The sequence below is a fragment of the Stenella coeruleoalba genome (assembly GCF_951394435.1).
Source record: "Stenella coeruleoalba genome assembly, chromosome: 11".
Classification (NCBI taxonomy): domain Eukaryota; kingdom Metazoa; phylum Chordata; class Mammalia; order Artiodactyla; family Delphinidae; genus Stenella; species Stenella coeruleoalba.
This window is the reverse complement of record NC_137157.1, coordinates 34,446,708-34,471,594: the sequence shown is the minus strand read 5'-3', so window position 1 is coordinate 34,471,594 and position 24,887 is coordinate 34,446,708. Positions and strand designations below refer to the sequence as shown.

General features: G+C 38.2%; 1 protein-coding gene across 2 annotated transcripts in view; it reads right to left on the bottom strand.

Annotated features, from left to right (window-relative positions):
• SLC6A15 (solute carrier family 6 member 15) overlaps nt 1-15,230 on the bottom strand; it is a 45,479-nt gene extending 30,249 nt beyond the window's left edge. Inside the window, exon 1 of one of the 2 annotated variants that reach the window (XM_079938275.1) lies at nt 14,797-15,230. The gene's annotated coding sequence lies outside the window, so the exon portion shown is untranslated. The remainder of the gene's footprint in view (nt 1-14,796) is intronic. The other variant, XM_079938274.1, reaches the window with a different exon arrangement.
• Between the last annotated feature and the right edge of the window lie 9,657 nt (nt 15,231-24,887).

Below are 24,887 nucleotides of genomic sequence, written 5' to 3'. Positions count from 1 at the left end.
CCACTCCTGGGAGAGTAAAGTTGGCAACAAGCTATCATATTGCTCTTCACCTGTACCTAGGAGTTGCATTAGCTGTCCTCATCACTAACTGATAAGGGCCTCCTGTCTACAACGGAGTAACAGGTGAGAGCACGGGTCAAGAAAATACTGCCCATGAATCTAATACAACCCACGGTCTGATTTTGTAAATAAAATTTTATTGGAACATAGTCATGCCCACACATTTACATATCTCCTATGGTTAATTTTGTGCTGCAACAACTGAATCACTTTGTATGGATTGCAAAGCCTAAAATATTTACTATTGAAAAAATTTGACAACCACTGTTCCAGAGATTAAATCTGAATTGAAGATGCAGAGTGCCCCCGATCACTCCATCTATGTTTCATTTGCACGGCACTAATTTTTTTATTACATGGTGTGACAAGATAGACATCTCCCCATTCAAAAAGGAGATTATTTAGTAAGTAACTATGAGATTATGAGTAATTATGAGATTAATTGCTAAGAATGAAAAAGTTTTACATAGAAACAGGGAGATGGAGGGGTAGTAGTTGAGAGGGAAACAAAAGCAAAAGATAAATGTAGAATATATATCAGGAAACAGAATAGAATAAAACACAAAATACTAAAAGATAAAATAGCAGACTTTTGCTAAGACTTGTATTATTTAATAATAATAATAATGTAGAACGGTCAACACTGAGAAATTACTAGTATGGAGATTCCTAGGGATTTCAAGCAGAAGTAGAAAGGAGAAATAAGCCCAGGACATTCAATCACCTCTATAAAAACTAAGAGAAAAAAATACTTGATCTTCAGTTTTTATACTCAAGTACTTTGTATTCCAATTATAAATGTCGCAAATATTCTCATCCATAAAAGATCTGATGAGCCCTAATGGGGAGAAAGAGGGACAGGCTACATGATCATGAAATTTAGCCAATCGAGACAGAGACCCGTGTTAAACGACAGACGTGAACATTAATTTAAACAAGGAAATAAGGTTCAAAATCTATAAGAATTATGTTGAGGAGAAAAATATAAATTAAAATCCAAAGATAACCTGACTAACAAAATCAGGAATTTAAACGGGAGAAAGAAAGAAAGAAAGGTATGAGAATGTTCTCATCTTTCATAGCAGAAAGATGAGGATTAAACTGTAACGAGGATTAAATTGACAGTATCAATTTAGGATACAGTCTAAATATGAAACTCATAGTCCAAAAAAGGATAATGACCCCACTTCTTCATGTGTTTGTATAATCCTTCTTATTTACTTTTAATGAGATCTTGTAGGAATTAATATTTATTGCTGTGAAAAGATATGTGTTGGTGCCAAACATTTACTTATTTATTTATTTTTTTTGGCTGCATTGGGTCTTCATTGCTGCGCGCGGGCTTTCTCTAGTTGTGGCAAGCAGGGGCTACTCTTTGTTGCAGTGCACTGGCTTCTCAATGCGGTGGCTTCTCTTGTTGCGGAGCATGGGCTCTAGGTGCGTGGGCTTCAGTAGTTGTGGCACGTGGGCTCAGTAGTTGTGGTTCGCAGGCTCTAGAGTGCAGGCTCAGTAGTTGTGGCCCACGGACTTAGTTGCTCCGCGGCATGTGGGATCTTACTGGACTACAGCTCGAACCCATGTCCCCTGCACTGGCAGGTAGATTCTTAACCACTGTGCCACCAGGGAAGGCCATGGTGCCAAACATTTATATCTGGGTTCTAGAGACAGACTGAGTTCAAATCCAAACTCTATCACTTATGGTTTTATGACCTTGGCTAAATTACTTAGTTATCTAATAATAAAGTGCTTGGATAAACGCAAACACATTGAGAGTACTCAATATATGTTTTCTTTTTACTATGATTATCGCCCTCTTATATTTGTATTATATTACAACTTCATTCAATTAAGGATAATGTGAGTCCAGAGCCAATGCTACATGTTTCAGGTGTCTTAACACCACTTTTTTATAAAACCAGTTTTCTATCTCTGCATAATAAATTACCTCAAAATTTAATAGCTTAGCAAACAAAAACTGTCTTTGCTCATGATTTTGTGGATTAGCAATTTGAGCTAGGCTTAAATGGTCAGTTGTTTTGCTTCTCTTGACTTGGGTCACTTCTGCTCTGCAGTCACCTGTCAACTCGAGTGGAGGAGGATGGCCTAAGAGGGTCTCAAATCACATTCTGGCAGGGACAGCCTATCAGCCAGAGCACTTTGGTCCTCCTACACGTAGTCTCTCCAAAATGCGAGCTCCAGCTTGTTCACATTATAAGCTTAGAGTTCCAACTCTAGCCCAAAGGGGTAAGCCCAACACACAAGTGCTAGTAAAGCCTGTTTGTGTCACATTTGCTGATGTCTCACTGACCAAAGCAAGTCACACAGCTAAGTCCAGATGACCCAAGAGTAAATAAACTCCATGTTTTGATGGAAGGAACAACAAAGTCAATTTGCTAAAGGTATGAGTAGAGGGAAGAGAGAAATACTGCCACCATTTTTGAGAATAATCTGCATTTGTCCAGTTAGATTTCCTCTCCCTGGATTTTGAACCTTGAGGAGAAGAACAAAGAGATCAAAAAGTTGGCATCTCATTTAATTCCAAAGGGATTATGCCCAGGCTGTAACTACTACCATAGTGATGGATCCTGGATCCAGTTTTCAGAACTGTTTTCATTCTTGCCCTTTTCCATCTTATTGCCAAGCACCCCATTGTTTCTTTGAGTCCTTGCAACCCTGCCAATATTTCTTTTTTTTTCCCTCATAGCCAGCATCAGTTTCTGCAGCTTGCAAAGAACCTTATTATATACCTATTATAAATGTAAACCTATTATAAATATAAAACAATTGGTGTCTTCCCACTTATCTGTTCTATATAGGGAGTTACATACATTTAAAATGTTGAAAATGTTACATTATTTAAGTTTGGACTTATCTTTATATTTTTCTCATTCTCCCATTTTTGTATTGCTTTAATATCTTCATGAGTAACTTTTCAGAAAAAAAATCTATTTTAAACACTTAAAGCTAGATTCAAAACCTTTTAAAATCAACATAATAAAATTTTAACTTGTGGTTCTCAAGCCTAACCATTTTTAATGTGTTTTCCCTTTCTTAAGATTGTTTCATTGCCTCTCCACATAAATTTTGAAATCAGCTTGTCAGTTTCTACCCAAAATAAAACAGTCTGCTGGAATTTTGAATGGGATTACATTGATTCTATAGACCCATTTGTGGAGCACTCACATCTTAAAAAATTGAGTTTTCCAATCTATGAACTTGCTATATCTTTCCATTTATTTGTATCTGCTTTAATTTCTCTCCAGAAAAAAGTGATTTTTTTAAATACAAGCTATATACCCTGCAACAATGCTAAATCAAGTTGTTATTTTTAAAGATTCCTTAGGATTTTTATATAGACAATATGTCATTGGTAAATAAAGATAGTTTAGCTTTGTCTTATTGTTTGCCTTTAATTTCTTTTTCTTGAGTTATTTTCTGGCTAGGACATCCACCAAAATTTTGAACAGAAGTGTTAAGAGCAGATTTCTTCATCTATGTCCCAATGTTAGTGGGGAAGTACTCAATATTTTACTGTTAGGTACAATGTTAATTATGGATTTTTTCATCAGGTCCTTTTATCTGTTTAGAAGTTTCTTTTATTCCTAGTTCAGTGATTTTTTTTTTTGAATCATGAATACCTGTTGAATTTTGTCACATAATTTCCTGCTTTTATTAAGATAATCACATAACTTCTTAATCTGTTAATATAGAGTATTATATTGATTGATTGGTTTTGTATCTTTTATTATGGGATAAACCCCACTTACTCTAGATGTATTACCCTTTTAATATATCACTGAATTTATTTGCTAATATTTTGGTAAGGATTTTTTTCAACTACATTCATGGGAACATGGATCTGTAAAATTTTTTTTCTTATATTTTACTTCTCTGGTTTTGGTGGACTCCTTAATAGAGTTCTGAAATGGCCTCTCTTTTATTTTCTGAGAGACTATATGTAGGATTGGTTTTATTTCTTCCTAAAATGTTTGGCAGCATTCACCAATAAAGCCATCTGGGCCTGGAGTTTTCTTTTATGGAATATTTTCAATTAAAAATTCAATTTATTTTATTGATATACAGCTACTTAGGTTTTCTTTCTCTTGCTTTGTTAGTTTTGGTAAGTTGTGCTTTTCAAGGAATTTATATCATCTAAATTGTCAAATTTATTGGCACAAAGTGATTCATAATAGTCCCTAGTGTTTTTTAACACCTACAGGATTTTTAGTCTTATCTCATTTTTTATCCCTGCTATTGGTAATAGGTGTTTTCTCTGCTTTTGTCTTGATTATTCTTGCTAAAAATTTCACTATAGAGTTAACTCAAAATAGAAAGAATTCACTATAAAATTAACAGAGTTCTTACTCCATCTTTCCAGACTTTTACACTACTATTGTTACAACATCTTTTGAAGTTATGTTATATTAGACATTAATAAATGTTTCCAGTGAAAATATGCAAAACCCTAAAATAGCAGGCAGACACTTGCATCTTAGATATGAGAGATGACTCAAACAGACATGCCTGTGCTGGCTAATTACTAGCATTTTCCACAATCTTAATATTCTATAATAAAGAACTAGAACAACAGTGAATTATCTCCCTGACTTGGACAAATTCAAATTTTACTGAATAAAGTTTTCTTTAAATATGAACCAATTCTGAACATTGAATCTGAAATTCATTGTGAATTCAAATGAAATATATTTTTTCATAGTCTAATGTATAAGGTAAAAAGTAAAGACTATTTGAACAAAAATAAAATGTTGAACCATATTGAAATACCCAAGAAAAAAAAGGCACATGTTAAGAAGTTTACAGTTATGAAATAATCACCATAGAAAAAGACAAAATTTGGTAACATAATGAAATAATGATTTTAACAAATAATACAAAAAATATTCAACCATATAGAATTCCACCTAAGCATTTATTTTGCAAATTATATCTCTTTATATAAAATGTCTGCATTAAGCAAAAAGATAACAAAAAAAATCACAGAATCAATCAAAAGGAGGAGAACATTTTTACAAGTGAAATACAAAGTCACAACTTACACTTGGTAACATACGTTTTGCCCAAAAATGTGGACTATAACACATCTATCAGAATGGCTAAAATAAATAGATAAATAAATAAATAAATAAATAAATAATGACACCAAAAGCTGGTGAGGATGTGAAGAAACTAGATCAATCATATATTGCTGATAGAAATGTAAAATAGGATAGCCACTCTAAAAAATAGTTGGCAGTTACTTTTAACACTAATAATAGAGTTACCATTGTGACCATCATTTTGCACTCTTAGGCATATATCCCAGAGAAATAAAAACTTATTTTCAAGCAGAAACTTGTACATAGATGTTCATAAAAGCTTTATTCATAATAGCCCCAAACTGAAAACTACCCAAATGTCCTTCAATGGGTGAATGGTTAAACAAACCAGAGTACGTCCATATCATGCAATATCAGCCATAAAAAGGAAAGAACTATTGATACATGCAACAACCTGGATAAATTTTAAGGGAATGATGCTAAATGGGGGAGAGAAAGCCAGTTTGAAAAGGATACATATTTCATGATTCCATTTATATTACATTTGTGAAATTAGATAATGACATAGATGAACCACAGAACAGTGGTTGCTAGGAGTTATGGTACAGAAGGACAGGTGGGTGTGCTATAAAAAGGTAGCACAGGAGAATCTTGTGAGGTGGTTACCATTTAGTATCTTCATTGTGGTAAGGGTTGCATGAGGCTATACATGTGATAAAATTGCAAAGAACAATACATACATACACACACATACAGAAAAAATGACTGCATAATCTGGAAAAGCTCTATGAATTTTGCCAATATCAATATGCTGGTTTTGATATTGTACTGTATTTTTATATAAGATTATAAAGTGGGGGAGGCTAAGCGAAGGTTACCCAGGACCTCCCTTTGCACCTTCTTGTGAGCTTGCAATTATTTCAAAGTTAATTATAATTATACAGCAATTCCCAGAAATTGAAATGTATTTTTGTTGACTTCTATAAACCAAGGACAGATCTTAAATTTTATTTAACTAAGTCTTTCAAAAGGCCTTTTAAACATTTTGAAAATATACAAAAAGTCTTTTAAACTTTTAAAATTTTATTGAGAACACCTCAGATTTAGGCACTGTATTCATTTCCTGAGGGTGCTGTAACAAATTCAGATTTAGTGGCTTGTAACAACAGAAATCTGATCTTTCAAAGCTCTGGAAGCCAGAGATTTGAAATCTGTTTCAGTGAACCAAAATCAAGGTGTTGTCAGGTCTGCAGTCCCTCAGGAGGCCCTAGGGGAAAGTCTGTTCTTCACCTCTTCTAGCTTCTGGGGCTGCCAGTGTTCCTTCACTCATAGCCACATCACTCCAGTCCATACCTCCATAGTCACATTGCCTCCTCCTCTTCTATGTGTGTCTAATCTCCTCTGCCTCTTTCATATAAGGACACCTGAGATGGCATGGCATATAAGGCCCACCTGGACATTCTAGGATAACCTCTTCATCTGAAGGTAATTTCTGCAACAAGTCTTTTTCCAACTAAGGTAACAGTCACAAGTGCCAGGAATTAAGAGGTAGACAAATCTTCAGGAGCTATTATTAGCCTCCTGCAGGCACATTCTATTGTATTACACTTATTTATATATTTGTATTATCATGCCTTATGGAAAAAATGAATTTGAAAGCATTCAACATGCTTCATTGTCATCATCATAGAATGTCAAGTATGATCTCTCTTAGATGTTTCCTATAATAGATAGCAAACACAAATGTTAACAATTCTTCCCAATGCTGTATTATCCCTGTTACTCATCTCATTAATAAGATGGAGTCTATTTCCCCTTCTTTTAATTCTGGGCTGGCCTTGAACTTCTTTGACCATTAGAATGCAGAAGTGACACTATGCAAATGTCACTAGGCCTCAGGAAGCCTGGCAGTTTCTGCTTTGACTCTTTTGGAAGCCAGACACAATATAAAAAATGTCCACCTGCCCTGTTAGAAATCCCACATGGAAAGTGAGAGAGACACTCTATCAACCACCTGTTGTACCAGCCATCCGAGCTAAACCCACAAGAACAAGAACAAAGATGTTGACATTCTAGCCCCAGTTGAATAGCCAGCTAATACCAACTAGAAATATCAACTAGAACAGATGAAGCACCTAGCTGAGCCCAACCAACACAGAGGATAATGAAAAATAATAAATCATTATTGTTTAAAGTCACTACAATCCCAGGAAGGTAACAGAGGGTGAATGCTTCAATATAACGTTGTTTCAAACCTACTAAAAAAAAAAACAAAAAATGGATAGTTTGTTATGTAGCATATGTACTAACTGCCTAATGGGGGAGAGAAATTGAATAGTCACTGAATTTAACTGAAAGTAAAAATACTTAATTAAATTTGAAATATTGTCCAAGGAACCATTCACAGTGGGGCTAGACCTGTGTAAAAAAAGGTGTGGTTTAGGTTTTTAAATCCATGCAGTGATTCTCTTGTAACCACAAGATAAATATTAGCCTTGAAAGACACGTTTAGTTACCCTAATGTAAAGCTCCATAAGGTCGATTTTACGCTTTTGTATATCATTTTATATATCAGAAATGAAACAAGGATTATAAGAAAACCTGCAGACATCAAAATGACCATACAGAAATACTAGCAAAAACTCTACACACGTAAATCTTGACAACTTAGTTGAAATAGGCTAATTCCTTGAAAAACACAAACTACCACAACTTACCCAACATAAAACAGGTCATTTAATATCCATATAACTATTTAGAAACATGAATGCATTATTTTAAAACTCTCACAAAAGAAACCAGGCCCAGATGGTTTCACTGGAGAATCCCACCTAACATTTAAGAAACAATTAACACAAACTCTGCACAATCTCTTCCAGACAATAGAAGATGATAGAACACTTCGCAGTTCATTTTATTAAGTCAGTATTACTCTGAATCCAAAACCATACAAAGATAGTACCAGAATAAAACAAACAAAAAACTATATATATCTTTTGTGAATAAAGACAAAAACTTCCTTAACACAATATTAGAAAACAGAATTCAGTGCTATATAATAAGAATTGTACCCCATGACCAAGTGGGTCTTATTCTAGGTACACAGGCTTGTTCAATATTCAAAAACGAATAATGTAATATTTTCCCTGAAGCTCAGGAACAAGACAAGAATGTCTATTCACATACTTTTATTCAGTGTAGTACTGGAAGTTCTAGCCAGGGCAGTAAGGCAAGAAAAGGAAATATAAGGCACATAGATTGGAAAGGAAGAAAGAAAATTTTCCATATATGTAGACATCCTGATTGTCTATATTGAAAATACCAAGGAATCTACAAAATATGAACAGTACTTCTATACTGAATACTTCAACTGATGAAAGAAATCTAAGAAGACCTAAATATATGGACAGACATACCATGTTCACGGACTGAAAGACTCAACACAGTAAATATGTCAATTCTCCCTAAATTGGTATACAGGTTTAAGGCAATTCCTATAAAATCCCAGCAAAAATTTTTGTAGATATAGATTATTCTAAATTTATATAAAATGTCAAAAAACTAAGATAGCTACAACAATTTCAAAATGGAAGAATGAAGTAGGAGGAATCTTTCTACCTTATTTGAAGACTTATATAGCTACAGTGATAAAGACTGTGTGAGGTTGACAGAAGGACAGACAAATAGATCAATGAAACAGAAGAGAGTACCCATAAGTAGGTCCACACAAATACATCCAACTGATTTTTGACAAAGGTGCAAAAGCAATTTCAGTAGAGAAAGGATAGCCCTTTCAACAAATAGCTCTGGAACAATTGGGCATTCCCAAGCAAATATAGCCTGGACCTAAATTTCATACCTTATACAAAAACAACTCAAAATGAATCACGGACTTAAATGTAAAACATCAAACTATAAACCTTTTAAAAAGAAATCATCAGAAAATATTTTGAGATCTAGAGCTAAGCAAAGAATTCTTAGACATAAAACCAAAAGCAGAATCCATCAGAGCAAAAATTGGTAAAATGGACTTCAAAATTTAAAAATTTGCTCTGTGAAAGAACCTATCAAGTGGATGAAAAAAATAAGCTAAAGACTGGGAGAAAACATTTGCAGACCACAACCCCAAGAAAAAAAAAAACAGTATTTAGGATCTATAAGAACTCATAAACATCATCAATTAAAAATAATTTAGAAAATGAACAAAGGACATAAAGGGACATTTCACTGAATATGATGTCTGGATGGCAAATGAGCACATGAAATGAGGTTTGACATTATCAGCCATTAGCAATGGTAACTAAAACTACAATGCGATGTCACTACATACTTATCGGGATGGCTAAAATAGAAAGACAACCAAATTCTGGCAAGGATATGGAGAAAACTGGATCATTCATACATTGCTGGTGAGAATGTAAAATGGTACAGCTCTCCAGAAAACAAAACATGCAACTACCATATAATCCAGCAATTGCCCTCCTGGGCATTTATGCTGTAGAAATGAAAATTTCGCTTCCATAAAACCTGTAAACAAGTTTCTATAGCAGCTTTATTCATAACAACCCTAAACTGGAAAGAACTCAGGTGTCATTCAATGGGTGAATGGTTAAACAGACTCTGGTAAATCCATACCGTGGAGTACTACTCAGAAATAAAAACAAACCACTAATACACACAACAGCTTAGATGAATCTATAGACAATATGCTGAGTGGAAAAAGCCAATTCCAAAAGGTTGCACATTATATGATTCTACTTACATAACATTCTTAAAAAGACAAAACAACAAACATGAATAATAGGTTAGTGGTCACCACGATTTAAGGAGAGGCTGGGGACAGGACTGAAGTGGTTGTGCTTATGAAAGGGCCACACAGGGATCCTTATAGTGATGGAACTCTGTAACTTTGCTTTATCAATGTCAGTATTCTGATTATGATGTCATAGTATAGATTTGCAAAAGGTTACACTTGCAGAAAACTGCATAGAGGGCATGCAAGAACTCTCTGTGTTATTTCTTATAATTATATATTATCTTATATAATTATTTCTTAACAACTTCATATGAATCTATAACCATCTCAAATTTTTTTTAAAAAAAACCTTAGTCAACTCACTAAAAAATGTGCATTTTTATGCTGATATAACCAGTTAATTTTAGTGAATCCACTAAATCTCATCTGCTGTTCTAATACAATTTTATTACTAAGAATATTCAATGTAGGAAACTTTCCCATAAATTCAGAAACTACAAAAATCATGGACCCAAAAGATCCATTGACTTTTTTTTTTTTTTCGGTACGTGGGCCTCTCACTGTTGTGGCCTCTCCCGTTGCGGAGCACAGGCTGTGTACGCGCAGGCTCAGCGGCCATGGCTCACAGGCCCAGCGGCCATGGCTCACAGGCCCAGCGGCTCCGCGGCATGTGGGATCTTCCCAGACCGGGGCACGAACCCGTGTCCCCTGCATCGGCAGGCGGACTCTCAACCACTGCGCCACCAGGGAAGCCCCTCCATTGACTTTTATACCTTACTCATTTGATGGCATCTGATGCCTGGCTACTGTTCTCCCAAGAGTACTTTTTATATACTACTGTTTTCACTTTAGAATATGTTTAAATTTATATTTAGAATAAATAATACAGTAATATGGTGGGTATAGAGTGAAAAATATCTTCCCACTCTTTTTCCCCAGCACATCTAATCCCACCCCTATCTCTCTATAAGTCACCAAAGTCCTCCACAGATATTTGGTATATATTCAAGCTAATATGTATGTTCAGGCTAATATGTGTTTTCTTTCCACCTTCCCAACCTTTTTCTTTTTACACCACTGTTACTATATACTATATGAAACATAATTCTGCATCTTGGTTTTTCACTTTAAAAATCTTTAAAACCTTTTGCTCTCAATACAATATTGTGTTTTTTTAAATGATCGTATGGGTATGTCATATATTACTGTGTTTTTTAAAATGTATGAGTATGTCATATATCGGTCATTTCTGACACTTTGCTTCAATGTTCAAGCAACTCACTTTGTATATCTGACATTTACATATCTGTAGAATAAATTCCTAGAAGCGGAACTGCTTGATCAAAAGTTTGTGCTTTTATAATTTTGGTAAATATTGACAAATGACCCTTTATAAAAGCTGTCTCAATTTGTACTACCACAAGCAAAGTATGAAAGTGCCTGGTTCCCTCTGCCTTCTTCTTTAACATCTTTATTGGAGTATAATTGCTTTACAATGTCATGTTAGTTGCTGCTATATAACAAAGTGAACCAGCTATATGTATACATATATCCCCATATCCCTTCCCTCTTGCATCTCCCTCCCACCCTCCCTATTCCACCCCTCTAGGTGGACACAGAGCACTGAACTGATCTCCCTGTGCTATGCAGCTGCTTCCCACTAGCTATCTATTTTACATTTGGTAATGTATATATGTCCATGCCACTCTCTCACTTCATCCCAGCTTACCCTTCCCCCTCCCCGTGTCCTCAAGTCCATTCTCTACGTCGTCTGCGTCTTTATCAGTGAGTAATATTTTTGATCTTTGCCAATCTGATAGGTGAAGAAGCTCCCAGGTTAAGCATTCTGTTCAAAGATAACAATTAATCTTATGTGAAAGGATACCTTAGCGCGTCAATCACAAGGAAATAAACTGAACTTCGAGACTGAAAACAGCTCTCTCCTATATCAAGTGGTACCGTGCATTTAATACCACCCTATAGCCCAGTCTCTAGGGTTTGCTGTTCACCAAGAAATATGAGACAATCATTACTGGTCAAAGTTAATGTATAAGCAGATAAATTTGTTTATTAAAAAATTATTTACTCAATATATCCAGAAGAGTAGTTAGGACTTGTTTTAATTTATAGGGCAAACTGGAAATAAATCTAAAGATGCCTGCTATGTAACCTTGAATGCTTTCACGCATCAGACTACACCCATGGATTTTTGTTAATAATGCAATCTGCTCAGAAACTATTTTAAAATCGACTCTGCATAGGGAATTATTATTACAGCCAATCATGCATATGTATGCAGTAATAAAGGGGTTAACACACTCTCCAAAGGAAGTTGAGAAGTAAATTGAGAAGTAAAGGCTTTCTGTGCTTTTGATCATCAACAGTCTCTTTCAGGTCTATCATTCTAAGTCAATGATTTTTTAATTACCTGGATGATAACCCCAGAGTTCAAAGGAATGCAAAATTCTTACCAATTAAAACAAAAGTTTTGTCATGACAGGACAAGTATATTTTCTAACATGTACAAAATAAAATTTGAACTGTGATCACTGGGTAAACTAACGCTCATCAAGTTTAGGTTTTAGTAATTATTCTAACTTATTTTAAAATTTCAACTACTGACAACTAAGCATCTCACCTGATTATTGGTATCTCAAACAGCTATGATCCAATTTAAAAATTCTTTACTATTTGCTATGGTTTGAATGTTTGTGTCCTCCCCCCATCCCATATATGTTGAAATTCTAACCCCAAAGTGATGGTATTAGAAGTTGAGGCTTTGGGGGGTTAATATGAGATGCTAGAGAACTAACTAGCCCCTTCGACCACGTGAGAACACAGTGAGAAAGCACCCTCTATGAACCGCGAAGCAGACTCCCACCAGACACGGAATCTGCTGGCACCTTGATCTTGGACCAGCCTCCAGAAGTGTGAGAAATACATTTCTGTTCATTATAAGCCACCCAGTTTATGGTAATTTGTTATAGCAACCTGAACTAGACTGAGATAGTATTTCTTATTTACTTTATTAATTGGATAACAGAGCACTTATTTCCTAAAAACATATGTGAACATCTTTCTTAACGCCATTAAAATACAATATCTTGAGTTACATATATTGGAATATAAAGTAATTCTTGAATCAAATATATAACGTGCAATCAGAAAAAGAAAACTTGTCAACAAATGATGACATTCTCTTCCTTTCACAACAACATTAATTCCTATCTTTCTGCAAAAAAAGAATACACTGAATTTTCTTTTCATTTGGAGGAAAATGGTCAACGAATTCAGTAATACACTGATAATATATTTTAAGCTAACAAATATACATGGATCGCTGGTCATGTAAGACACAAAGCCCACTCATTTTCGCAAAAATAAAATAGACAATTTTGATGGTTGAATACTCCGAATTTAATGAGAGAAATACACACACTCTTCGGTCCATCATCAAGTATTTATTAAATACCTACTACAAGTCAAATCCAATACTATGCGTTGAAGACAGAAGCAGGAGTGTATCTCAGCAGCATTCTTGCAGAACTGAGGCTGGGTGGGGTAAGGAGCTCTTCACGGGGTTGTTCGTCAGAGAATGATATTTCTTAAAGCAAACACATTGTTCCCTGTGTTTCGGGAAAGCAACCAGGCAATGACAGGTATAAAACAGCTTTAAAAACGGGGAGACGAGAAGCCCAAATGTAGCACAGAACGCAAACGCTTCGGTCCTCTTGTGTTTCTGGGCAGTGGACCAAACAAACGGTGCAGACTGAGACTGGGTCTACCTTTAAGACCTGGAGGGGAAACGGCCGGCCTAGGGGAAACGGTCGCAGTCTCATTTGCATAAGCACCCAAACACTGCTGACGTCACGGCGCCCAGTGCGGACCCCGCCCCTTCTTACTCCACTGTTTCCCTGCTAGGGAAGAGAACGGAAAACGGAAAGAAGAGCTCAGCACCGGAGAGCGCGAACCTGTGGGCTTCCCTCTCCGCGAACGAGCAGCAAACGCCGCTTTTCCGCTTAACGGAAAAGCATTCCAGCCACTGCGGCCTCTGAGACCGGGTAGGTCATAACTGTCCCCAGGACAGCTCGAGCGTTTTTAATCCATTCGTATTTATAAGGCGCGTTACTGACTGAAAGTCTACCTCTATACTCAAAACGGTCCTCTACCCAGGCCACGCACAAACGAGCCGAGTTCATGAAACGTAGAAACGGTCTCCCATCCTCTCCTTAAAATCCCGGCGCCAACACCCTCACCACCACATCCTCAAATCCCTGGATGCGCAGAAACACACAGGCTGTGCTTTCTCCGAGAGCCGCGTGCCTTGTGCGGGAGAAAGGCCCACTTCAGGACCATTTAACGCAGGATACCTCAGGCAAAAGGGAACTGGGGTCACGTGAAAACACACCGCCTTGGGCAGTCGCCTTCGGCAGTTGCAAAAGCAACCAGAAGCGAACGAGGAATGAGGTTGGCCCCTCTCCCCGCCCCACCCTAACCTGTACGAGGATCAGCTTCCAACTCACCGAGAGCCCTGGAAGCTTCTCGCTCCGTCCCGACCCTGGCAACTTTCCGACTTGCCGCAGGCGGACCCCGCCCTTCGGCCAACCCTGACTGGACTTGGAAACGACTAGTCTTTCGGGGATGCTGTGGTCACGGCAGGAAGGAAGAAGGATGGCGGCACGTTTCGACCCATGTGCTTCCCGTTACACACCGCTTCTAGGCCCCCCGATTGTGCACAGGTGCAGGACGCAGAGCCCGAAGGGTCGCCCGCTGAGCCCAGCTTCGCCCTCCTGGGTTTCTGGAGCCGCCCTACCTCCCCTCACCCCCGGACACAGCCTGAGCCCTTCCCGGGATCCATCCATCAATTCCGCTCCCTTCCCCGGCCCCGAGCTCCAGGGTGCCTCACGGTGAGCCCCACCCTACCTACACCGTGTCCTTAGCGGTAGAAGCGTGTCCTCACCGTCAGGGTGTCTTGGCCGGCGCCTCTTGCTGTGTCCACGTCCCGACAGTAGCAGCAGTGGCCAAGGGGTCGGGTCCAGGTGACTGACCGAGGCCGCGGGGAGCTGTCTGCAGAGAAGCAGCTGCTGAGGGCGGGCGGGCCCTGGGGCAGGGTGCAGGGGGTCTCTGCCCTGCGGGCTGGCAGGGGACTACTCCTGAGCGCCTGTGTGTCCGCCAGGCGAAGAGCACGAGATGCAGGCGCGCGGGTGCGTGCGCGCGCGGGTGTGTGTCAGTGTGTGAGTGAGGGTGTGACGGAGGCGCCCACGTGCCCGGCCCGCCAGAGCTGCGGCCGCCAACAGGCTGCGGGGGAGGGAGAGGCTGCGGGCGCCTGGGGGACGCGAGCCAGGTCTCCAGGCCCGGCGCCGCACCTCCCCGCCCCGCCGCCCCTTGACGCAGAGGCCGCTGCGACTGCCTCGCTGCGTCCTCCCTGCGCTCCCGGCGGGGGACGGGAGGGACTCCGGGAAGCCGGCTTCAGAGCAAAACAAAACAAATCCCCCCGCGCCATCCCGTACTCCCCCAACCTACGCAACCGAAAGGATGGGCATCACTTGCCCGCCCCCACCACTGCCACCCCGCCTTTGTCCCAGCCGGGATAACAATAGACATGGTCCTACCTTACACCGTTTGAATATTTTCCGAACGTCGGGGACCGAACTAGAAGCAGTGAATGACCCAGAGAACACTCTTCCCTAGCTTTCTTTCCCAGCCTGCCATTTACATCTCTCGCAAAAGGAAAGCACTCTGGGCATTTGCTTCTCCATCAAACGGTGGCCTGATAGCGCTCAGTGATTCTGGCCAAATGATGAAAGGCTCTTTTAAGGAGCCAGTCCTCACCCTATGTTGGTCCCTTAGCATCCCACTCGTCTCCAAGGGGTCTTATTACAAAATGAAGCCTGACTCACCTCTTGTAGCAATGAAGACATACTCATTAAGCCACGTGGAGAATTCCTTAAAATATACATCACGGAGCACAAAAGCTTAGCCTACTTTTGAAAATGGCTGAATCTTCCCCCAAACAGGGCATATGCTCTAGAGATTAAATTTTATGTCCTTGAAACTTTAAAAGAAATGCAAAATGAACGTAAAATATGTTATAGCAGAAAGGCTTAGTGACTTGGTGAAGGACGTTTTCACTTCTAGATGATTGATATTACCATTAAAAAAATACCTTTGTGCACTTTTAGGCCTTCCAACAATCCCTCAGATTTTGACGGTTTGTATCCAATTAAGACTGAATTAAATAATAAGGCCATTGCAGACAGGTTTTTCATGCAGTGAAAAATCTCCTGGAAAGAAATCACAAGACCTAAATTTCAGGTCAGAACATTGCTACTAATCCCCAGCTTTTAATGCAGCCAAGAGAGCTTTTTCTCAGTCTCTTCCAAACCCACCTTTAAAAAAAAATTTTTTAAGAAAAAATTAAATTAGATTTGATCCTCTGGATGCCCTTCTCCTGGCATGGGTAAATAAATACTCTGATAGATGCCCCACAGGAAAAGCTAAAAACAGTTACAATAAAAGTCTTACAGAACATCTTGTCTAATTTACTTTTACTTCACGTATTTGTGACAGGCAAATATTTATGTTAATATATATCATTTTATATATATTGAAATTGAAACATAGTACAAATAATACCAATAACAACTGAGGAGAATTTAAGAAAATACGTAGAGCTCTGTCCTCCATAATCAGGATTAGGCTTATCTGTGGGAAACCAAGTTTTCTGTATGCTTGCAGGAATTGTTTATAGTAGTACCAGGAAGGCCTTCTGGCCTACCAGTATTCCCCCCTCACACTTTTTCACTGATGTGTGACACCTGTCTCAAATGCATGTACAAAGGTACAAGTGACAAATATTTGTGGAGTAATGCCCTCAAAAATGATCGATACAATTTATGTCTTGATGCCAATGAGGAAAAATAAGATAAAGTAGCTACTGAGTTGCCCCCTAAGCACCTGGGGCTTTAAAATCGTTTATTTAATCTTCTCAACTAATTAATGATGCGATTTTCCTAAGTTAGAGATTAGATAGAGGTGATACCCAGAAAAAAAAAAATGCAGGACTTCCCTGGTGGTGCAGTGGTTAAGAATCCGCTTGCTGATGCAGGGGACATGGGTTCAAGCCCTGGTCCGGGAAGATCCCATATGATGCAGAGCAACTAAGTCCATACGCCACAACTACCGAGCCTGCCTACCACAACTACTGAAGCCCGCACGCCTAGTACTGGTGCTCCGCAACAAGAGAAGCCACTGCAATCCATGGCACTGCAACGAAGAGTAGCCTCCACTCCATGCAACTAGAGAAAGTCCATGCGCAGCAACAAAGATGCAGTGCAACCAAAAATAAATAAATAAGTAAAAATTAAATTAAGTTAAAAATTTTTAAAAAGAGAAGAGAAAAGGAAAAAAAAATTGCAAACAGTCACACGGTGACATTCAATGGCAGAATGGCTGGCTTTTTTTTTTTCCCTCTATGCATTTTTGTAAGCCTTTAATGGATGTATAGATTTTAACAGATGGAAAGTGTAGAATTACCACCAGGACTAGGCACCTTAGAAGATAGGAAGTGGAGGAGGGTTGCAAAGGTCCTAAAAGGAGATCCTGGGTAATTCCAGTCATGGAGGTGAACAGTACCGTTTAAAATTTTTAACAACCAAATCTTTCAAAGATTGACTGTTCAACTGCTAACATCTTTTAGCTAGCAATTACTGAGTGCTTTCTCTGTCACACGGTAGGAAAATGGCCACCATGTGGTGGTGTTGGTGCAGCGGCAGGAGGCAGCACACAGAAGGGAAGAGCAGAACTTGGAAGAAGATTTCTCCCTACAGGTAAAGGTAGACCCATCCTTATGCCCATGCTGTACTGATGTGTACTTACATATCAACAAGTATTGATGTGATGCTGAGTATGTGCCTTTGCAATGTGTGGAATAATCCATATGCTTGATTTTTCTTAACGCTTACACCAACCCTATGAGGTAGGTACACTGCAGAAGAAAAACCTGAGGCTTTGGTTGTCTAAATTCACACAGTCAGGAGGCATCTGTTAGATACAGTAATAAATACCTGCCTGTATCTAAATCACCTTCTGAATTTGACACCTACTTTTAAGCAATCAACATTATACTTCTCATTTAAAAAAAAAAAGTAATAGAAGGGCTGAAAGAGAAAGTAAGTGAGTATTCCCTTAAGTGTGTGTGGCGTGTGTGTGGTGGGAGGAATCTTGACTTGCCAAGACTTTCTACCATAGTATTTTTTAAAACCAAATCCCTCAAAATGACAGTATTATGCAAAGACGCCCAGAGTTCAGAAAAACAATTCAAAGATTCTTTTAAAAAGGTTTAAATGCATGATGCTAAAGGAAAATATTGAAATCATTTCACATCATGAGATAATATTAATTCATGTTCAAAATTCTGCCTTTTGGCACTTCTGCATGCCAATTAACATAGGAACAGTTGTTTAATTAATCATTTAATTAAAATTTTAATAATTTAGAAGTCTTTCCAGTTCAAAGGATCCCATGCATTTTCCGGCCATTGATGAGTAGGATCTTAATAGCAACTCAAACCAATAAGCCTTTTTATGGCTTAACTAAGGATGTAAGCGGTGTCCCACAAGACAGTGCAAAGGATGCAGCTCTCATAAGATCCAGAAATTTCACTCCCAAGGATAGTCTGAGAAAGTAAAGGTCTTCATTATACAAGTGGAAACAACAATTCAAAGGAAAATGTTGAAATAGATTCACATCATGAGATTATATTAATTCATTTTCCTATTGTTGGGGAGGAAGAAATTTTTCTCTACCCTTCTAGGTTCTTCTGGCTGGTCTAATAATTAAATTGACATGAGATCGATTAACAAGAGAAAATCGAACAAATTTTAATAACATGAATACATGAGCGAGACCCAGGAAAACTGAGTAACTTACCAAAATGGCCCAAGCCCTCACCTTAAGTACCATCCTCAGTTAAAGGCAAAAGAGGATGTTGAGGATGCTGAGAGTCATTATGGGAGGTGACCAGGAAAAGCACAGTAAACAAGGGTGATTGTGATGCATATTTAAGTCTTTGCCTTCTCCACTGATAAGAGTTTCTAGAGATTTGGTCATCTTACTCTTCCATAGACAGAGCGGGAGACACACATACAAATGGAGATGTCCCTCATAAATGTAAACATTTCCTACAAAAGGGCAACTCCTAGTGGTTTTTAGAGCCCTTTCCATGTCTGCTGTTTCTCAGGGGGAAAAAAAATATTTTTAAACAGCTTAAATTCACTAATATGACAGAGACCTGTTTTAGGGTGGCAAATTCTGCTTCCCGACACCATAATATTCAGCATATTGTGGAGATTCTATTTTTCATTCCAGTAAAAATTTTTATTATATCACCCTCCATACCAAATGTTATGTTATATAAACAAATGTTATTTGATACATAGTCTCAAAATGTTTCTAAAATAAAGTCTGCACAATCCCCAAATACCTAATGAATATTCTGTTGATCCTGTATATTCGTGACTGATGAAGGACTGAGAGGTAAAAGCAAGGCAATTAACCATGTTGTCTGATCTCTGTATAAGCAGACAATGGGTTAACTGAATAGATAGATGTCAAAGCAATCAAATCAAATTTTTAAACAGTTGACTAAGATAGCGAAGCATTCAAAACAGTAGACAAGGATCAAATCTGCTAGTGTTTCTGCATTTTGTAGATAAAGCCATAATGGCTCTGATACGTGAAAATACGAACAAAAGTGATAACTTTTTAAAATTTTTTGGCTGAGCCACACAGCATGTGGTATCTTAGTTCCCACGTCCCCTGCAGTGGAAGTGCCCAGTCTTAACCACTGGACCACCAGGGAAGTCCCTTAAGTTACTTTTTAATTATAAATTTCTTTTATATAATAATAGATTATGCTTCTAAAATACTTTATATATGTGGACAAAGAACATCACCTACCATTTTAGTAAACAAAGAATATTGCCTGCTAATACAATAAACAACATGTTACCCACCATCAAGCCATCAGCCACTGCAGCAGCTCCCCAAGTGGTGCACCCTGAGGGGAATTCAGGATGGAGAAAAACTGGAAACATTCTGTGCTAGATACTGGCTCTAGTAGTTAAGATGCATATCTGAGGAATAATTTCAATGATCCCAGACTCCTGCATCCTCCCATACTTAGAAAAGCACTAAAATCATTCACTTGAGATGTCTGTATTTTGTGATTAGCAGTAATCTTTTGATGTTTGACTACATGGTTTTTTTTCAGCAAAAACTCCTCTATATTATAGCTCCTCCCTTACCCCTTTGAAACAGTTCTTCAGTGCTATCTGAGAGGTGTCTCCCAAGCTATAGTGCTCTGTATGGTCCCTGAATAAAACATAACTCACAATTTTTAGGTTGTGCATTTTTCTTCAGTTGACATATATGTCAGGTACTGTGCCCAAGCATTAATCTGGGTCTACAGCTATGTAGAGACGTAAAGACAAAACGTTTTATAGTATATGTTTTGCATGTCATGCCTTTTCTGCTTTTTCTTTGATTCATTTCAAAATCTCATTACCGATTTATTCAAGTTCCATAGACTCCATAATCTAATCTAAATTCTAAATTATTATTTTAATACAACAGTGATACCTACTCATTGAATAAATGTCAAAGTATGAACTTGTACATGGTAAGAAGTTAAAAAGTTAAAGTCCCTGTGTTTAAGTTTCTTTGCCTTTCTGTCAATTCTACAAGCTAATATTTAATAGTTAAATATTGTTAACTATTTTATATGTATTCTTACAAAGTTTCCTTTCCTTGTCTTGCTCTCTCTTCCTCTCTCTCTATATATGTCTATATATACATACAATATACAAATATATAGTTTTGTTTGTTTTTATTAGTGTTGTTGTTTTATAAAATGTTACAAATGACTGCTTTCCTCATTGAAGCATAACCAGAATGACTCAAGAAAATTAGGTTGATACTGGGATTCTATTAAATTAAGATGATAGTTAAGTACTTAGGGCACCTATAGGCCTTCTAGGATGCAATCAGTGGTTGTCTTTTATAAAAGTAAATGCCTACAGTTTTCTTCTGAAGTCTTAGCAACCCCTTATCCATCTTCTTTATAAATGTTGATGGCTTTAGGGTTCTGTCCTTGGTCCTTATATCTTTTTTCTTTCCATACTCTCCCTGGGTGATTTCATTCACCTACATTTTCTTTCATGTTTGATTCAAATAATGGTGATATTAAAATATTTAATTTTATGTAAATAATAATCTATAATTGGCACTGACCAAAGGAAATTGATCATAGAGAAAGCCAGGGTTCCATGAAGGGAACAAGGGTGACTGAAGTAGCAGAAAGGAGGCACTTGGGGGACTCAGGGCACAAGTATTTCTCCAGAAGTAAAAAATATTTCAATTTTCCTTCAACTGATACAGCTGAATAATGTGGGATAAGTTAAAATTATTCTGTACATTGAAGTGGTTTTTTGGACATATACTATTTGTTATGTTAAAGCAATTCCTTTTCATTACTAAGTTTTTGAATCATGAATTATTTCATTCAACAAATATTTATTGAGCACATACTAAATAGCAGGCACAGTTCTAGGTGCTTGAAATACATCAGTAACCAAAACAGACAAAGATCTCTGCTGTCATAGAATTTAAACTTTAGTGGGATGGGAAGAAGGAAGGCAAACAATTCACAATAAACATAATAAATAATTAAATCATATGGTATGTTAGAAAGTAAGTGCTATATAATAAAAAAGAGAACCTAAACCAGGCTAAGGGAGTTCGGAGGGTCAGGGGAAGGAGAGTGGATTTCAGTTTTAAGTAGAGTGGTCAGGATAGGCCTCACTGGAGTTTTCTGGAGCAAGCACTTGAAGGACTTGCAGGTGTTCGCGTTATGAATGTTGGGAGGTGGGTGTGTTCCAGGCAGAGGAGTCAGTCAGTGAAAAGACACTAAGAGAAGTTCACCTGGCATGTTGGAGGAAAAGAGAGGAGACCCAGATATATCAAATGCCCGTATTACTTTATAAAGTCAAGCTTATGTTTTTTAAACTTTAAATTGTTATATAAAATTTATACTCATAGATTTTCTGTTGTTTATCCATGCTTGCATTCCTGGTATAAATTTTTTCTTGACTATGATATAATATTATTCTCTGTATAAATTGATGGATCCAATTTTTTCATATTTTATTTAGAGTTTTTTTAATCTAAATACATAAAATAATTTATCTGTGATTTGTTTATATTCCCCTCACAAAATTGTTTCTCAAGGTTATTCTAGCATCATAAAATGATCCATAGTTTACACTCCTATTCTAGTCTCTCAAATACTCTTTTATAAGATAAAAACAGTTTACTACTTACCTGGGACATTGAGAAAATTAGGAAGGGGATGGTAGATAGAGATACTTTATTATTAATTCAATTTTTCTGTTTGTCTATTTAAGTTAACTCTTTTGTTGGCACTATATGCATTTTTAAAGTTTTTCCAATTGTATTGAGAAATTATTGGCATATATCTCTGTATAAGATTAAGGCATACAGCTTGATGGTTTCATTTACATATATTGTGAAATGATTACCACAATAGGTTCAGCTAACATCCATCTTCTCATATAGATAAAAATAAAAAGAAAAGAGTAAAAGAAAAGAATTCTCCTTGTGATGAGCACTCTTAGGATTTACTCTCCTAACAACTTTTCTATATCTCATACAGCAGTGTTAGGTGTAGTCATCATGTTGTACCTTACATTCCCTAGTGCTTATTTGTCTTCTAACTCCAAGTTTGTACCGTGTGACCACCTTCCTCCAACTCCTTGCAGCACACTTGCCTCTGATAAGCACAAGTCTGATCTCTTTTTCCATGTGTTGGGTTTTGGTTTTTGTTTTTAGATCCCACAGACAAGTGAGGTCATACAGTCTTTCTCTGTCTGATTTATTGCACTTAGCATAATGCCTTCAAGGTCTATCCATGTTGTTGCAAATGGCAAAATTTCAGTTTTTTATGGTTGAGTAATATATTACTCAACCATAATTAATATGCTTTGACTTCTTTTATGTGCTTACTACAGGATTTTCCCATGGGGTTACCGTGAGGTTTACATAAAATATCTTAAACTTTTAATGCCCTGTTTTAAAATGATAACAACTTAACTTCAATAGAAGTTTTACACTTTACACTTTTAGTTGGTTTCCTCTTCACATTTTAGGTTATTGCTGTTACAATTTACATTTTTTATTGTTTTTTAATTGTGCAACTAATAACAGGTTATTGTATTTATAGTTATTTTAGCCACACTCATTTTTTTTTTAAATGAGTGTTGTGAGTTATGCATCACAGGGTCTGTACAGCTTACTGTTTCAGGACCTGAATCAGGCCTGAGGTTGCATTGAATTCCCTGGTCCAGTGAGGGCACCGGTTTTGCTCTGCAGATGGGGGAAGCCACTGGCTGTGTTCTCTTTCAAGCGCCACTGTATGTAGGGCTATCGAATGGGCTATATGGCTTCCCTGGTTGGACAGGCTGAAGGCTACATTCAGAGATGAGTGGGGCTATGAATTAGGTGCCCTGCTGAGGCACAGTTGGAGAAGCGTCTCTAAAACTGGTAATGCTCTTTGTTGTCTTTAGTCAAGCCAACCCACCCCCCAAGCTCTCTGGCCAAACAGGGCCACTAACGTTGTTCCGCAAACTGTCAGCTCTGTCTGCTCTTCTCTTGTCTTGAGCACTGCTGGGCTGCACAGCTTTCAGGTGTTTTCACCAGCCTTTCTCTCAGATGGGGCCAGAAGATACTCTCCACAGTGGCTGAGGCTGTTTTTGGCCCCCTTGCCTGGGTAGGAGTGGGAGGGCCACTGCAGGCTACACAATTCCCTAAACAGTTTCTCCAGTTTAGAGGGGCCAGAAGCTACCCTCAGCTTTGGCTACAAATGAATCCCCCGCCTATGCGTACACTGAAAGCCTCCACGTCTAGCACTGCCTTTCCTTTTCGGGTGATTAGCTTTGTCCACCCACCTCTTGGCTTGAGTGCCGCTGGGCCACACAGCTTCCAGGAGTTGTCACCAGTCCTTCTGGTCAGATGGGACTGGGAAGCGCTCTCCAGAGGGGATGGGATTGTGACTCAGCACCTTGCTTGGGGGTGAGCAAACCAGGTTCTGGGTCTGACAAAACTCCTTGTTTGAGGATCCAAATCAGGTAGATCTGCACCCCCCTGAGTTCCTCCAGAGCATACCCCTGATTAGTTCTGCAGATGAGCAAAGCCACTGGTTGGAATTACTACTTGGGCACTGCAGGTATGAACTCAGTCTGCCAAGATCCCCATGATGGTTTTTGCAAGCCTTCTTTGTCACTGTCAGATTCCCAGCGACTGAGCCCTGCAAATTCTTAGTGTGAGGTCAGAGTAGGGGCTTCTGCAAAGTGACCCACAATGGGGAGGGGGGGAGCTGCTTGTACCTCCTGGATTCTCTTCTTCCACTGGATGAACCAGTGGCTCAGGGAAGACCTCTCTGTGTGATGCTGTGCTGTCCTGGGGGAGGGGAAGTGCAGTCAACATGTAACTGCTTCTGTTACCTTGTAATGCAGTCTGTCTTGGTCTCTGGGGGTGGGGGGTTACTTCAGCCTCACTCTCTTACCCCAGGATTCTTTCAGTGGTGTCTTGTTCTTGAATAGATGTTAGTTGTTCTTCTTGTAAGGGTAAGTGAAGCCAGGAATGACTTACGTTGCCATCTCAGTGTCATCATTCTCCTAAGTTAACTGTTTCTTATTGAGTAAATTTTGGTAATTCATTTCTTTTAAATTTTTCTAATTTTTTAGTGTGTTGCAATAAGTTTGTTAGTATTATTTTTAATTTAAAATTTTAGATTATACTTGTAGATATAAGTACTTCTCCATAATATTGTGTGTTTCAGCCTTTTCTCTCTCTTTTCTAATCAGTTTTGCTAAACATTTGTCTACTAGTCCTTTCAAAGAATCAACTTTTGATATTGTTGGCGATGTACTTTTTGC